Source organism: Leopardus geoffroyi, chromosome C1 (assembly GCF_018350155.1).
Source record: "Leopardus geoffroyi isolate Oge1 chromosome C1, O.geoffroyi_Oge1_pat1.0, whole genome shotgun sequence".
Taxonomy (NCBI): Eukaryota; Metazoa; Chordata; class Mammalia; order Carnivora; family Felidae; genus Leopardus; species Leopardus geoffroyi.
In genome coordinates, this window is record NC_059328.1 from 154,232,418 (window position 1) to 154,248,639 (window position 16,222).

Sequence of the window (16,222 nt, forward strand, 5' to 3'; positions counted from 1 at the left end):
GAACCAGCTCCTGTTTCATCGATATAGTCACTTGTGTTTTTGTTTTTTTTTTAAGTCTCTAATTTATTTCTGCCCTGATCTTTATTCTTTTCTTCTACTGGCTTTTGGTTTTTTTTTTTTTTCTTTTCCTAACTCCTTTAGGTGTAAACTTAGATTGTTTCAGGATTTTTTTTTTTGCTTCTTGTGGTAAGACTGTATTTTTACAATTTTCCCTCTTAGAACAGCTTTTGCTATGTTGTAAAGATTTTGGTCCATTGTGTTCTCACTTTCCTTTGTTTCCATGTATTTTTTAATTTCCTTTTTGATTTCTTGGTTGGCCCATTTATTGTTTAGTAGAATGTTATTTTAACATCCATGTATTTGTGTTCTTTCCATATTTTTTCTTATAATTATTTTAGTTATTTATTTTGAGAGAGAGAGACAGAGATAGTGCAATTGGGGGAGGGGCAAAGAGAGAGGGAGAGAGAGAATTTCAAACAGGCTCTGCATTGACAGCATGGAGCTTGATCTCATGAATCGTGATATCATGATCTGAGCCAAAATCAAGAGTCAGATGTTTTCCTGGCCGAGCCACTCAGGTGCTCCTTTTTTTATGATTGATTTCTAGTTTTATACCATTGTGGTCAGAAAGATGCATGATATGATTTCAGTGTTTTGAACAAACTGCAATTTGTTTTGTGGCCTAACATGTGATCTATTCTGGAGAATATTTTATGTGCCCTTGAAAAGACTATGTATTTTGTTATTTTTGGATGGAATGTTCTAAATATATTTGTTAGGCCTGCACAGTCCACGTGTCATTCAATGCCACTGTTTTCTTGTTGATTTTCTGTCTGGACAATCTATGCATTGATGTAAGTGAGGTACAAAAGTCCCCTACTATTATTGTATTATAGTCAGTTTCTTCCTTTATGTCTGTGTTAATAATTGATTTATGTATTTAGATTCCTTCATGTTGAGTGCACAAATATTTACAATTGTTATATCCTCTTGTTGGATTATTCCCTTTATGATTATGTGTGTCCTTCTTTGTCTTTTGTTACAGTCTTTGCTTTAAAGTCTAATTTGTGCAATATAAGTATTGCTGTATAATTTGATTCTTTGAGGAGTATTGATATATATATACACACACACACACATATATTCACTCAAATAGTTATATATATATATATATATATATTACTCAGTTCACTCATTTTATATATATATATATGTATATATATATATATACATATACATATACATATATATATATATATATATATATATATATATATACATATATATATATATGTATTCACTCAAAAGTTCTCATTCTCATACAATCCATAACCTCATTCATGACTTAAGAAGAAAATAAATAACCAACTGTATGGTCTCCCCATAAATATTTTCACCCTGCTTTAAAAAGCAAGTCAGTTCCTGGGGCACCTTCATGACTCAGTTGGTTAAGCGGCTGACTCTTGATTAGACTCAGGTCATGATCTCACTGTTCGTGAGTTCAAGCCCTCCATTGGGCTCTGTGCTCACAGTGCAGAGCCTGCTTCAGATCCTTGGTCTCCCTCTCTCTGCCCCTTGTGTGTGTGTGTGTGTGTGTGTGTGTGTGTGTGTTTGTACATGCTCTCTCTCTCTCAAAAATAAATAAATGTTAAGAAAAAAAAGTAAATAAGTTCCTTAGATGCTTGAAACTTTTAGACATACGTAATAGAAATACTGTTTTGACATAATACATCAATGCATTTTTACATTTAGTCATCCTCAGATCCTGCTGATGCCACAGCTTGCATTTTGAACACATGCCTGATATGCCCAGATCTTACACATTCTTCCACTGAGTAAAGAAACACAGCACCTGCCATTAAAGCTACACGAACAAGCTAAGTGTTCCTTGAAGAAAAAGGCTGTGACTACATTGAAGTGCTAGCAGAGAGGAAAGGGAAGTAGAAAACATCTTTTCAGCCTAGAGGAGTAAGAAAAAGTGATAGTGACAGAGGAAGAAGGTCAGATCTGTGTGCCCTCGTCTCCTCTCATCAAAGGAGAAAATTCCAGAAAGAAGAAAGTATTAGAAACACTCAGATAAGTACAAGATAGCCTGAGAACACAGAAGCATGTGCCCTACATTCCAAGGCCTCTAGTAAGAGCCAGCTTCCTGACATACAGATGTGGTGCAATGGTGAAGTGGGTTGGTGGGATAAATGAGCTCAACACAATGATCCTGCCCTCATGCATATTCCTTAGCCAGAAGCTCTTAGAAGGTGTTAAGGGAACTAGGGGGCTAATATATGCTGGCCCAGGGTCAGGACAAAGGGTGTTAGTGTATGAGGATGACTCAAATGTAGTAAGCATCAGTTGCATCATAGTGGTAACAAGTACAGGGATCTGGCAGGTCCAGCGTGATCCAAAAGATAGCACATGTGGAATTCTGGTATCCTTTTCCTCCATGAGTTCACAGAAACCCCTATGTGCCCAGAGACCACATTACAGAGATAGGAATCTGAAAAACTGAACATGTACTTGAAAGAGACTGAATCATTTAAAAGTGATACCTGGGGCAGCAAGATCGCTTCCACAACCTCCTGCCATGTCACTCACAGGGGTAGCTCACGAAGGTGAGGATAATACAGCCATCCTTCCATTAAGCCTTGTTCTTGACAGGGTAGAGACAGGAATGATCAACCACTGTTTGCTTCAGTCTTGAAAAAAAGAAAAAAAGAATCAGAAGTTGGTACCTAATCCTCTGATTCTGTGCAAATGTTTCCATCTTCACCTTCTTTTTTTAACTGTCTTCTTTCAACATGAGAGTTTGGCTGACTGTAGACGGAGTGTTGTGGCTGAGAACACAAAGATAGCTATCTTTGATGTCTTTGATCATAGAAGTTGTTTTAGTTAAGAAACATTCCGGCAGCCGACTGCTTTTTACCAAAAAACCAAACCACAAAACCAAAATGCCACTTTTCATCAAGTATATGAATCATTCTTTTTTTTTTTCCTTTTTATTCTAAACTCCTTCTAAAGCTGGTTATTGCTTTCTTGTACTGCTTTTTCTTCCTTTTTTTTTTTTTTTTTTTTTTTTTTTACATGGTGCCTATAAGAACTTGACTGGGACAAATAAAGGGAGATGCATTCCATTTAATTCTAATAACAAGGCAAAAAAAATAAGTAAAGAAATAGATGATGTGTTCAACACAGTACAGATCATTAAGATCTAACCGACATTTATAGCCCAATATAACCCAAAATTTCATGATATGTTCACCAATATAGACCATACACGTAGCTATGAAATAAACCTCAGTATACTTAGAGAACTAATATCATTGAGAATATTCTTTAACTGTAATGCAATAAAGCTAGAAATTAGTAATAAGATATTTAGAGAAAATAATAAATATTTTGAAGTTAACAAATTCATAAATAGTTCATGGGTAAAAAGAGAAATCACAAGGGCAATTAGAAAATATTTCAAACTTTATGTTAATGAAAATACATTATATGAGAACATGCTTGCAGCTAATGCAGTACTCACAGGAAATTAATATTGTTACCAACCACTGCATAACTGAGGGTGACTGGTTTTGATCAGATTTTTTTCAAAGGTTAACTGGCTTCTCTAATTTAGAGAAAAATACAGGTAAAAATGTAAGCAAAACTTGAGAATATGTGTGTAAAGAGGGATTTTTATTTATTTATTTATTTTTTTCAACGTTTATTTATTTTGGGACAGAGAGAGACAGAGCATGAACAGGGGAGGGGCAGAGAGAGAGGGAGACACAGAATCGGAAACAGGCTCCAGGCTCTGAGCCATCAGCCCAGAGCCCGATGCGGGGCTCGAACTCACGCACCGCGAGATCGTGACCTGGCTGAAGTCGGACGCTTAACCGACTGCGCCACCCAGGCGCCCCAAGAGGGATTTTTAAAGTAAATGCTAGGGTTAAATGTGTTGTAACAATAATTTGGGGTAAGTTCTCTTCAATGTTTAAGTATCTCTGAAATGTTTCTGTAAGTCAGAGAAAAAATGTATCATACCCTGTTGTTTGTTTTTTGTGAGCATTTAATGGATTACGTTTAATGCATAAAGGAACATTAAATAAACAACATGCAAAAAAGAAAGTCTTATCTATTTACACAGCACCTAGTTTATTTTTGTTGTTTGGTACAAATATCTCCATATAGCTACTACTATTTATATACTAAATTCATAGCACAAATTAAAACACGGTATTATGCAGTATTAAACAGACACAAAATGGAAATTCATTGGTTTAGATACCAGATTGAATCGAAGGAGAGGTAGATGGATTTTTCTGAGTTTAATAATTAGTAAATACTGCTAATTTTTGTAAATATACAAAGCTTTCAGGGCCTTCAGAGTGCCTAAAGTATTTCTCTTTGTGCTTTCTAATATTTGAGTTCATAGATTATCAGTGGGTAAGTATCATCTGTTAAGAAGAGAGGTGATTTGGACTTGTGCACAGGGTTTTTTATGTAACTTCATTAGCTAAAAATAATTATAATGTCCTTTTGCAATATTTAATATTGGTATTGTACCCCTCCTATAAGCCCAGATCAAAATTATACCTCCATCAGATAGCCTTCCTTAAAAAATCTTCCCCATCAGATGAGCTCTTGCCTTTTTGTTAGCTGGATAATCTCTTGGTTAATTATGTCTGGTATTGTCTTTATCTGTACTTCCGTGATTCCTTTTTAATATATACAAACCCTTAATGTCAGGCACTCAAAATACCTATGAGAGTAATTTGTACATAGTAGATATTAACAACATTTGGGAATGAGTGACAAACAAACATAAAAATAGCAATTACTAAAATATGCTAACTTTTTCCTATTCTTATCAACCTTAAGGAGAGGTTGTGGCTGCAGTGTCCCATGAAACCAGCTATCCCCATGACTCCTAGATACTAGCTTGAGAAAGACTAGAATTTAACTAATGTATAATACAATACAGGGCTTAGCAAACTACAAGCTAAGAATGATTGTATATTTTTTAATGGTTGAAAAAGACCAAAGGAAAAGTAATGTGAGATGTGAAAATTACATGAAATTAAAATTGTAGTGTTCATAAAGATTTTTTTGGAACACTGCTACACTAATTTGTTTGCATATTTTCTACAGCTGTGTTCATGGGACAACAGAATCAAGTAGCAGCTGTGGCAGAAACTATATGACTCGTAAAGCCTAAAAAAGCCTACAAAGTGTTCACTGTCTCTATAGAAAAGTTTGCCAATCCCTGGTACAGTGAATTATTATAGAATATCAAATTTTTTCTTTTAATATTTACATTGGGTAAGTCTGAAAAGGAAATCTCATAGGCAAAAGGCTTAGAATATACTTTTCTGGGAAAGACAATGATCAAATCCAATACCAGATATTCTTTTACGAGGCTACAGATTCTGCCTCACATGGATCACTTTGTTCGTGATCTCTAACTTCACAGTGAATTCTTGACAGCAGTCATAAAAACATAAGGTATAAAGCTGTAGGTGGATTTGTGTAATTTCATCAACACTGTTTGAGTAATAATTTACTATTGACTGTCCTACTGAGAATAATAAATAGCATCATGTTTGAAAACAAAGATGACATCTTTTTGTAGAACCTCTTACCTGTGGGCTCTCAATAAATATGAGCATTTCAAACGTTTTTAAAGGCCTAAGAAATAATACAACGGTATTTGTTCTATTCTTATGTAGGGCATGTTGTGCTCTGTGGATGATGTGGAGGGATAATACAATTGTGAATTAAAAATGAGAGACACAAACAAGAGGAGAACAAAGGACTACAAAATAGGAGATTTGAGGGGCAACATTTTTCTTTTTAACAAAGAAGCTATTCTACAATAGATATTGTTATTACCTTGTTGATTTTTGAAAGGAAATAATGATTTGATTTGAGAGTATAGTTAGAACTCAAAGGAAAAGAAAATGGAGTGTAGCTAAACCTTTAACTGCTTTTTTCACTTATAACATCTTTTGTGGGGGGTTGCAGAAAAGAGGCTGGAGTTCAAACCCAGCATCTTCTGTGTGTTTGAGAGAGAAGTTTAAGAACAATGTGGAACATGTAATATCTCCCATAATAATATTTTTTCAATGACTCCAACTACTCTGAAAATGTCATTTGTAGATAAGAAGTATTGAGTCTGAGATTACAAAGTAGTAATTTATTTGTAACACTCAGAACATTTCTATGTAGAATTGTCAATTCCCACATTGTCCATTTATGCTTCTTAAGAGAAATATTGATCAAGTCCATATGAAACAGTTATAAGTGACACTCCAATAGAAGATTTTACTCTTTTCAATTCTGATATTGTTAGTTATTATAATAAATTAAACTCAAAATTCAGTCACATCATCAACGTGCAGTTTCTCCTTCCCCCTTTCTTCTCTGAAGACTCTGCTGTAAACTATAGGCTAGGAGAAAAGAGTGTCTCAGAGCCTTGTGAAAAGGATTCCATGGCAGAATCCTAAAATGCTACCTCCCCAACCTGTGAGCTATGTGATTATGTTATGTTATAACACAAATGAGATTTTGCAGAGGTAAGTAAGGTTGCTAATCAGTTGACCTAAAATAAGGAGAATATCTAGTTGGCCCTAATGGAACCATAGGTGCTCTTTTTTTTTTAAGTTTATTTATTTATTTTGAGAGAGAGCATGTGTGCACAAGTGGGGGAGGAGCAGAGAGAGAGAGAGAGAGAGAGAGAGAGAGAGAATCCGAAGTAGGCTCTGTACTGTCAGTACAGAGCCCAGTGTGGGGCTCAAACACACGAACCGTGAGATCATGACCTGAGCCCAAGTCGAATGCTTAACCGACTGAGCCCCCCGCCCCCACCAATGCCCCCGCAGGTGCTTTCTAAAAGCAAAAAAAAAAAAAAAAAATTCTCTAGCTGGCAATGGAAGGGAAAGCCAGGGTCAGTTAAAATGTAAGGAGGATTCAACTCATGGTTGCTGTTTCAAGATGGAGGGGGCTAGGTGAGAAGGAACATAGGCAGCCTCTAGGAGCAGACAGTGGTCCCTGGCTGACAACCAACAAGAAGACCTTGGAACCACCACTGCATGTAACTACATTCTGTCAACAGCCTGCGTGAGATTGGAAGTAGGATTCTTTCCTAGAGCCTCCAGTTAAGAGCCCATCCCAGCCAAACCTTGACCACAGAATTTTGAGAACCTGACTATTGAACCCAATTGAGCCTACCAGGACTTTTGATGGACAGAACTATAAAATAATAAGTGGAAGTTGTTTTCAGCTGGTCTCCTTGGGATAATTCATTGTATAGCAGTAGAAAACAAATACAGACTATATACCATGTACTCTTAACTATTGATATTTCAAGATATAGGTTTATGGGTATAAGATATGGATCTTAAAATGTCACTACTTGGACAACTGTCAGATACTAAAAAACTGAATCAGGATTATCAATATTTTTTTTAGTTCTGAAGAGGATATCTCACAAAAGCAGACTGTTGACCTAATTTCTAATATTCAAATAAAAGGGAAATCTAATTTTGATAATATTTTTTAGCGTTCTTTTTTTTTCTCATTGGGTATATGAAGAAAACTTTTCTTTTTCTTTTTTCTTTTCTTTTCTATTTTTTGTCTCTCCCTAGCCCTCAATTTAATAGACTATGCTTTTGCAAATTGAAATATATACAAAAAAATTTCTAAATGTTAATTCATCCTCCCTGAGGCTTCACAATTCAGGAACAAATACTTTCCCGAGTCTTGTAGCTTTTTTTATGGCAATGATAATTAACTTTACCAGTTCAATAAGAATCTTTCCTCCTTTTTACCAAGACACAATTAGATAAATTGATTATGCAACCAAGACCATACCTGGTAGTGTCATACTGTAGGAGAATAAATCTCATTTCATCAGTTCCGACAAGCCCACCATGAAGAAATAAAGGTTCTACTTCACAGGTGAAACCAAGGGCCATAAAACAGCCCCAGAAAATTGGTCTGATACATGTTCCAGAGCTTACACGCTATAAATAACATCACTCTGTGGCAGCCCAGAAATCTCATTGTATTTTAGGGACTTTGGGGAGAGAAGAATCTATCCAAATTTATAGACTCTACTGGTAAGCTTTGTTGAATTTCTTAGATTTACTTTCTTGGTCTCAGAATACAACAGCCAATAAGAGCAATTCAAAAACTATGTCTGGAATAATAGAGGTTATTGAAAATGCAATCTGAGATTCTTAATATTTTTTTTTTCCAACGTTTATTTATTTTTGGGACAGAGAGAGACAGAGCATGAACGGGGGAGGGGCAGAGAGAGAGGGAGACACAGAATCAGAAACAGGCTCCAGGCTCTGAGCCATCAGCCCAGAGCCTGACACGGGGCTCGAACTCACGGACCGCGAGATCGTGACCTGGCTGAAGTCGGACGCTTAACCGACTGCGCCACCCAGGTGCCCCACAATCTGAGATTCTTTATGAAATTTGTACAGAACTTCCTCCAGATGAGCTGACCTCAGCAAGGAGGCTCTTGTGGTTATTAACACCTCATGCTACACCCACATGTCAAGATAAAATGAGACCGGCCTTCTCTTGTTTTCAAGAATAATCTTTGGGGATTATTTGTTTGGTGTTTGTTTGTATATTTTTGAGTCCAAGTGAATTGGAAAATATTTTATGCATACTGGAGAGAATAAGTTTTTTGATCTGTACTAGTAATTTTTGGTATTTCTGCCATTGGACCCAGATTTAACATCCTGTTTCCCTAATTAATAAGCTAAATTTAACACATGTTGATTCTACATTTGTGTTAGTGTTTTCAAGTTTTTCAAAATGACACATATCAAAAATATGATTAAATCTATTTTAGGTTTCACATTTAACCTTTTATAATTTTATTGGGATTGATGATTTTTAACTGTGGAATTTTACTCTGACATAAAGATGGTTTAACTTTTCTTTTTAAACCATTAACTTTTAAAATCCTAAAGGAATCACTGTTATAATTTAATAATTGCCTTGCTCTTGGTTCTGGAAGTTTCTGTGATGTTAAGTGAGAGGAAAAGATTGTATTTCTCTAAATCAACTGGTTAATTTAGATTATCACTGTTTTTGAGTTTGAAAATCATCATATCTATTTCTTGGCAATTTATTGTTTCCTTATTTGCCTTAAGTTTGCAACAGTATTTTCCAATCAGTAAATTCATTGCTAACTTTGATATTTACACTCACAGACACTTTTACATTAAAGAAACCTGAGAGAGCTACTAAGTATGAAATGCTACCATTTAGGAGGAACTGTAATTGGGTAAGTGAGGGCTGGTACCAGAAGAGAAGTAAATATCAATGGTTGAGTAAAGAATATGATCATTAGGAGCAATAATTAGACAGTGATATTAGCAGTAAAAAAAAATTTTTTTTTAATTTTTCACATGGGCCTCCTGGGTGGCTCAGTTGGTTAAACATCAGACTCTTGATTTGAGCTCAGTTCATGATCTGACAGTTCGTAAGATTGATCCTGCCTAGAACTTCACACTAACAGCACAGAGCCTGCTTGGGATTCTTTCTCTCCCTCTCTCTCTGCCCCCCCACCCCACTCACATATGTGTGCACCCTCTCTCTTTTTCTCTCTCAAAAGAAATAGATTAATTTAAAAATAAAATTTTCAGGGGCTCCTGGATGGCTCAGCTGGTTAAGCGTCTGACTTCGGCTCAGGTCATGATCTCACAGTTCGTGGGTTTGAGCCCTGCGGGCTCTGTGCTGACAACTTAGAGCTGGGAGCCTGCTTCGATTCTGTGTATCTGTCTCTCTCTCTGCCCCTCCCCTGTTCATGCTTTGTCTCTCTCTGTCTCTCAATAATAAATAAACATTACATTTTTTTTTAATTTAAAAAAATAAAATTTTCACTCAATTAGTAAATTGCACATGGGGAAAAACAATAAATATGAATATATCTTGCTTTATCTTTGGCTTTCTTATAGAATGCCTTTCATTTTGATGTACAGATTAAAACCAGTAACAATATTTTAAATGACTTGAATATACCCAGATTATATTATATTTTGTCAAGTGCTATGTCAATTGTCCTTGCCTGTCTTATTCTGGGAAAAGATTTTATAAGATGGATAGAATAGTTGGTCTTAATTAGTCAACAAGTCTTCATGACCATCAGTTTTCCCCAGTAAGTCTTAGATACCAGTCTATAATTTAAATAATTACTATGGCATTAGCTTAATTGCTTCACGAGAAACTCCTCTTGGTCAATTACTGACAAAAACAGCAACAGGATGTTAACTCCTTATTTTTATTTCAAAAATAGCAATTAGATTCAACAAATGACAGGTTAAATTCTTTTATTACATGACCAATGCAAAAGCTGAGACCCTGTTATAGATGACATTGAACTCGTACTTCCCAGGTAAACATAGAGTTAAAGTAAGAAATTGCCATTAAATGAAAACATGATATTTTACCTTGTTTTCAAAGAAAACATTTTCATTCAGGAGTATTGCATTTATTAAGGGATATACTGATACATACTTTTTACCTGAAGACACATAACTGTATTTGGTTGGTGCTCCATTTGGAAACACTTTGGGGTGTCATTTCCTCCTTTGGATATTGGTTGACTGCATGATGAATATGAATGAAAGTATATCCTGAATTCCTTTGGAACCCTGAGAGAACAAAGTACACTAACTTGTATGGATACCTTTTTTCTACATATCTATTTTTGTATTTGATGCACTCCTGATTATGTTGAGAGCCAATATTTCCATTGTTATAAAAGTGTATTTTTCTTGTCTACATAAGTTTTCTCAGAAGGGTAGACTAGAGACCCTGGACAGAGCTGAAATTCTATCCTGTCCCTATAATGCTCAGTGTGAAATAACAAGTGAAAATTTGATTAGGTTGGTTTCAGATTGGCCATAATATTTTAATTCAGGACTGGTTATTGAGATAAGGAATGATGTATTTGCTGTGGTTGTAGGGTAGGAAATTCATTATTATATAGACATGCAAAAAATGTGTGGGGCTTTTTACTTATCTATAACTGATAAAATTTTCCTGAGCTCTCAGCTCACTCAGCAGGAGTAATTGCAATGGGGATCAAAACTTCAGTTTACCAATTTAAGGCGTATCATTTTCTTTCAGTTTAGACAGTTTCTAGTTAAAAACAATTTGATTAGGTAAACATTTAGTGAAGTAAAAAACCAACTCTTTATCAGGGCTATTTGTCCTGTGCCTGTCCCCTTTACAAGAGGGAGTCTAGGGGGTGCCTGGATGACTCAGTTGGTTAAGTTGTCTCACCCTTGATTTTGGCTCAGATCATGATCTCAGAGTTCGTGAGATCCAGCTGTGTGTTGGGCTCTGCGCTGACAGTGCAGGGCCTGCTTGAGATTCTCTATCTCTCTCTCTGCCTCTCCCCTGCTTGCACACATGCACTTTCTTTCAAAATAAACAAATAAATAAATAAAGGGAATATATATATATATGTATATATATATATGTATATATATACATATATATATATATATATATTTTTTTTAAAGGGAATCTGGATGAAGGAAAGTTTAGGATCTTCATTGAAGGGGTAGAATGCCTCATGACGGTCTTTGTGTTGGTCTGGCTTTTGGATTTACAATGATTGATGATTGATATCCACTGACTCATGATCCATGTAGTCCAGTCCTTGAGTGTCTTGCTAGTGTTCATCATTGAAATCTATGGCTAAAAAATTATGGTTTGTTTGTCTTGACTAAGTCAAGATAATGTCAGTTCTGTACTGTCTTGATCCAAGATGACACTACAGATCCCTTATTTCTTCTGGGTGTGTCTCCCACGTGCTTTGTAGTTGGTCTGGTCTGCCTGCATTGAATTTTTTTGTTCTAAGAGTGTTATGATTTCCTCATTGTAACCACTTTTTAAACCACTTCTCTCCAGTGCCTCAGCACTGCTACACCTCTCCTCTCTGCCTCAGGATCAGTGTGAGGATGGTCTCAGGGGACCCAGTAGGAGATAGGCCAAACCTCCTCCTCCTGGCTTTCTTTTCAACCTAATTAATATCCCACCTCCTGTGAAGTTAACCCTGAGAGGTATATACACACATCCAAGGGGCTCTCTTCCCTCCCAATATCACCTTTCCTGGAACAGAAAGGCTTTCTCCTCCTTCTTTTCTGAAAGAAACTAGCTGATGCCAGATCGTGGATTTCCTCTTCCCTATAGGCTCCCTATAGGTTTTATTAAACCTTGCCAACCAATTTGCTCAACTTTGTTCTTAACATATTAAGAGGAGCCAAAAATTTTTGGAAAATATTTTTTCTTAACAAATGTTGATACTTAGCCTATTGACTAGCTGAAAAAGTACACTTTGGTTTTCAAAAGCTTAACATTTTCTTGTTTTTTAGATTGCTGCTATAATCATCGTAACTATCCTACAGGCAAATGGATGGCTCCAGAACCATTTTTTTATTCTTTCATACAGCAAAAATTACTGATCATATGTTACATGCTCAGGACAGTTTCAGGTGCTTGCACGCTAGTGGCAGAGGTGAACATTAAATGAGAGAGATAAGGAAGGTATTAGAAAGTGATAAATGCTGTGGAGAAGAATGAAACAGAGAAGGATAAGTGGACATGTTGAGAGGGGAAGTTGTGCTATTCTCCGTAGTGGGGGAAAGGTCTCATTGAGAAAGTGACTCCTGAGAATTATCTGAAGGAATGGAAGGAGTTAGTCATTTGATATCTGGGGGAAACCATTTCAGACAGTGAAAAATAGCAAGTTCAGAGGCTTAAGGGCAGGTAGTGTGTCTACTTGGAACAAGAAAGGAGTAGGAGATGATGTCAGAGAGGTAATGAGCAGCTAGAACATATAGGGCCTTGTAAATCAGAGGTGGACTTTGAGTTTTACCCAGGGTGGGTCAGGAAGCCACCAGGCTTTTAAGTGAGGAATGATCATGATCTGAAGCAAGTTTTAGCAGTCTGTAGGAGAGTAAGCAAGAAAATGAGACCATTGGAAGTTATTACAGTAATATAGATGAGGGATGATGGTGGTTTAAACCAAGCCCCTAACTGTGAAGAAGTAGCTAACTTCTGGCTATATTTTGAAATTAGAGACATCGGAATTTGATAAGAAACCAGATGAAGGCAGTAAAAAAAAAAAAAAAAGAAGAAACGAATCAAGGATGGTATGAAGATTTTGGCACTGGAACTTGAAAAATGGAAAGGTACTCAACTAAAAAGTAAAATGAGCACATTTGAAATAAGGGGGTGGGGAATCAGGAGCTTAATTTTGGATATGATATGTTTGCAATGTCTATTAGACATCCATGTGAAGAAGTTAAGTTGTCAGCAATTAAATCTGTAGGTCAGGCATCCAAGGGAGAAGTTGGGTTGGAGATGTACATTCTTTACATCATTAGCATACAGTCTTAATTTCTTACCTAAGAGTAATTAAAGCTTGCCTTACTTGACAGGAAAGAAACAAAAACAGTAAATTGAAAGAAGCTAATGGAATGCCTGAAAACCAAACCAAAAGTTCTAACTAATCATAGATTGTAATGAACACTTAAAATCTGTCTCCAACTAGAGATGTTGAAGTAAAAAGATTACAGAAGGAAGTTATTCAACAATTCTTTTATTTGTTTGTTTGTTTGTTGTCATTTAAAACATTTTTAAATCCAAGTTAGTTAACATATAGTGTAATAGTAATTTCAGGAATAAAATTTAGTGATTCATTACTTACATATAACACCCAGTGCTCATCCCAAGTGTCCTCCTTAATGCCCCTCACCCCTTTAGCCCTTCCCCCCACCCAACACCCCACCAGCAACCCTCAGTTTGTTCTCTGTATTTAAGAGTCTCTTATTGTTTGTCTCCCTCTTCGTTTCTATATTATTTTTGCTTCTCTTCCCTTAGGGCTATCTGTTTTGTATCTTAAATTCCACATGTGAGTAAATCATATGATCTTTGCCTTCTCAGACTGACTTTTTTCGCTTAGCATAATACACTCTAGTTCCATCCACGTTATTGCAAATGGCAAGAGTTCATTATTTTTGATTGCCAAGTAATATTCCATTGTATTTATATACCACATCTTCTCTATCCATTTATTGGTCAATGGACATTTGGGCTCTTTCCATAATTTGACTATTGTTGATAGTGCTGCTATAAATATTGGGGTGCATGTGCCTCTTTGAATCAGCACTCCTATATTCTTTGCATACCTAGTAGTGCAATTGCTGGGTCATAGGGTAGTTCTGTATTCAGTTTTTTGAGGAACCCTCATACATAAAGGGTTCCTCTTTCTCCACAGCCTCACCAACATCTGTTGTTGCCTGAGTTGTTCATTTTAGTCATTCTGACAGGTGTGAAGTGGTATCTCATTAGGGTTTTGATTGGTATCTCCCTGATGATGAGTGATGTTGAGCATATTTTCATGTGTCTGTTAGCCATCTGGATGTCTTCTTTGGAAAAATGTCTATGCATGTCTTTTGCCCATTTTTTTTTTCACTGGATTATTTGTTACTTGGGTGTTGAATTTGGTAACTTCCTTATAGATTTTGGATACTAACCTTTTATCTGATAGGTCATTTGCAAATATCTTCTCCCATTCCATTAGTTGCCTCTTAGTTTTGCTGATTGTTTCCTTCACTGTGTAGAAGCTCCTTTTCTTGATGAGGTCCCAATAGTTCATTTATGCTTTTGTTTCCCTCCCTCTGGAAACATGTCAAGTAAGAAGTTGCTGTGGCCAAGGTCAAAGAGGTTGTTGCCTGTTTTCTCCTCTAGGATTTTGATGGCTTCCCATCTTACATTTAGATCTTTCATCCATTTTGAGTTTATTTTATTTATTATGGTGTAAGATAGTGGTCCAGTTTCATTCTTCCGTATGTCACTGTCCAGTTTTCCCAACATCATTTGTTGAAGAGACTGTCCTTTATCACTGGATATTCTTTCCTCCTTTGCCAAAAATTAGTTGGCCTTACATTTTGTGGGTCCATTTCTGGGTTCTCTATTCTTTTCCAGTGATCTATGTGCCTGTTTTTGTGCCAGTATCATACTGACTTGATGATTACAAGTTCATAATACAGCTTGAAGTCGGGAATTGTGATGCCTCCAGCTTTGTTTTTCTTTTCCAGGATTGCTTTGCTTATTTGGGGTCTTTTCTGGTTCCATACAAATTTTAGGTTTGTATGTTCACCTCTGTGAAGAATTCTGGTGTTATTTTGGTAGGGATTACATTGAATATATAGATTGCTTTGGGTAGTATTGACATTTTAACAATATTTGTTCTTCCAATCTATGAGCATGGAATGTTTTCCATTTTTTTGTGTCTTCAATTTCTTTCATAAACTTTCTGTAGTTTTTAGTGTATAGATTTTTCATCTCTTGGGTTAGGTTTATTCTTAGGTATTTTATGCTTTTTTGTGCAGTTGTGAATGGGATCAATTCCTGGATCTGTCATTCTGCTGCTTCATTATTGGTGTATAGAAATGGCAACCAATTTCTGCACACTGATTTTTATATCCTACGACTTTGCTGAATTCATGGGTCAGTTCTAGCAGGGTTTTGGTGGAGTCTTTTGGGTTTTCCACACAGAAGATCATGTCATCTGTGAAGAGTGAACACTTGACTTCCTCCTTGCCAATTTGGATGCCTTTTATTTCTTTGTGTTGTCTGATTGCTGAGGCTAGACTTCCAACACTACGTTGAATAACAGTGGTGAAAGTGGACATCCTTGTCGTGTTCCTGACCTTAGGGGGAAAGCTCTGATTTTTTCCCCATTGAGGATGATATTAGCGGTGGGTCTTTTGTATATGGCCTTTATGATACTGAGGGTTTTTATCAAGAAAGGATGCTGTATTTTGTCAATTGCTTTTTCTGCATCTATTGAGAGGATCATGTGGTTCTTATCCTTTCTTTTATTAATGTATCACATTGATTGATTTACAGATATTGAACCAGCCCTGCATCCCAGGAATAAATCCCACTTGATCATGGTGAATAATCCTTTTAATGTATTGTTGGATCCAGTTTGCTAGTATCTTGTTGAAAATTTTTGCATCCATGTTCATCAGGGAAATTGGTCGCAGTTCTCCTTTTTAGTGGAGTCTTTTTCTGGTTTTGGAATAAGGTAATGCTGGCCTCATAGAATGCATTTGGAAGTTTTCTGTTCATTTCTTTTTTTTGGAACAGCTTCTAAAGAATAGGTGCTAACTGTTTTTTAAGTGTTGGGTAGAAT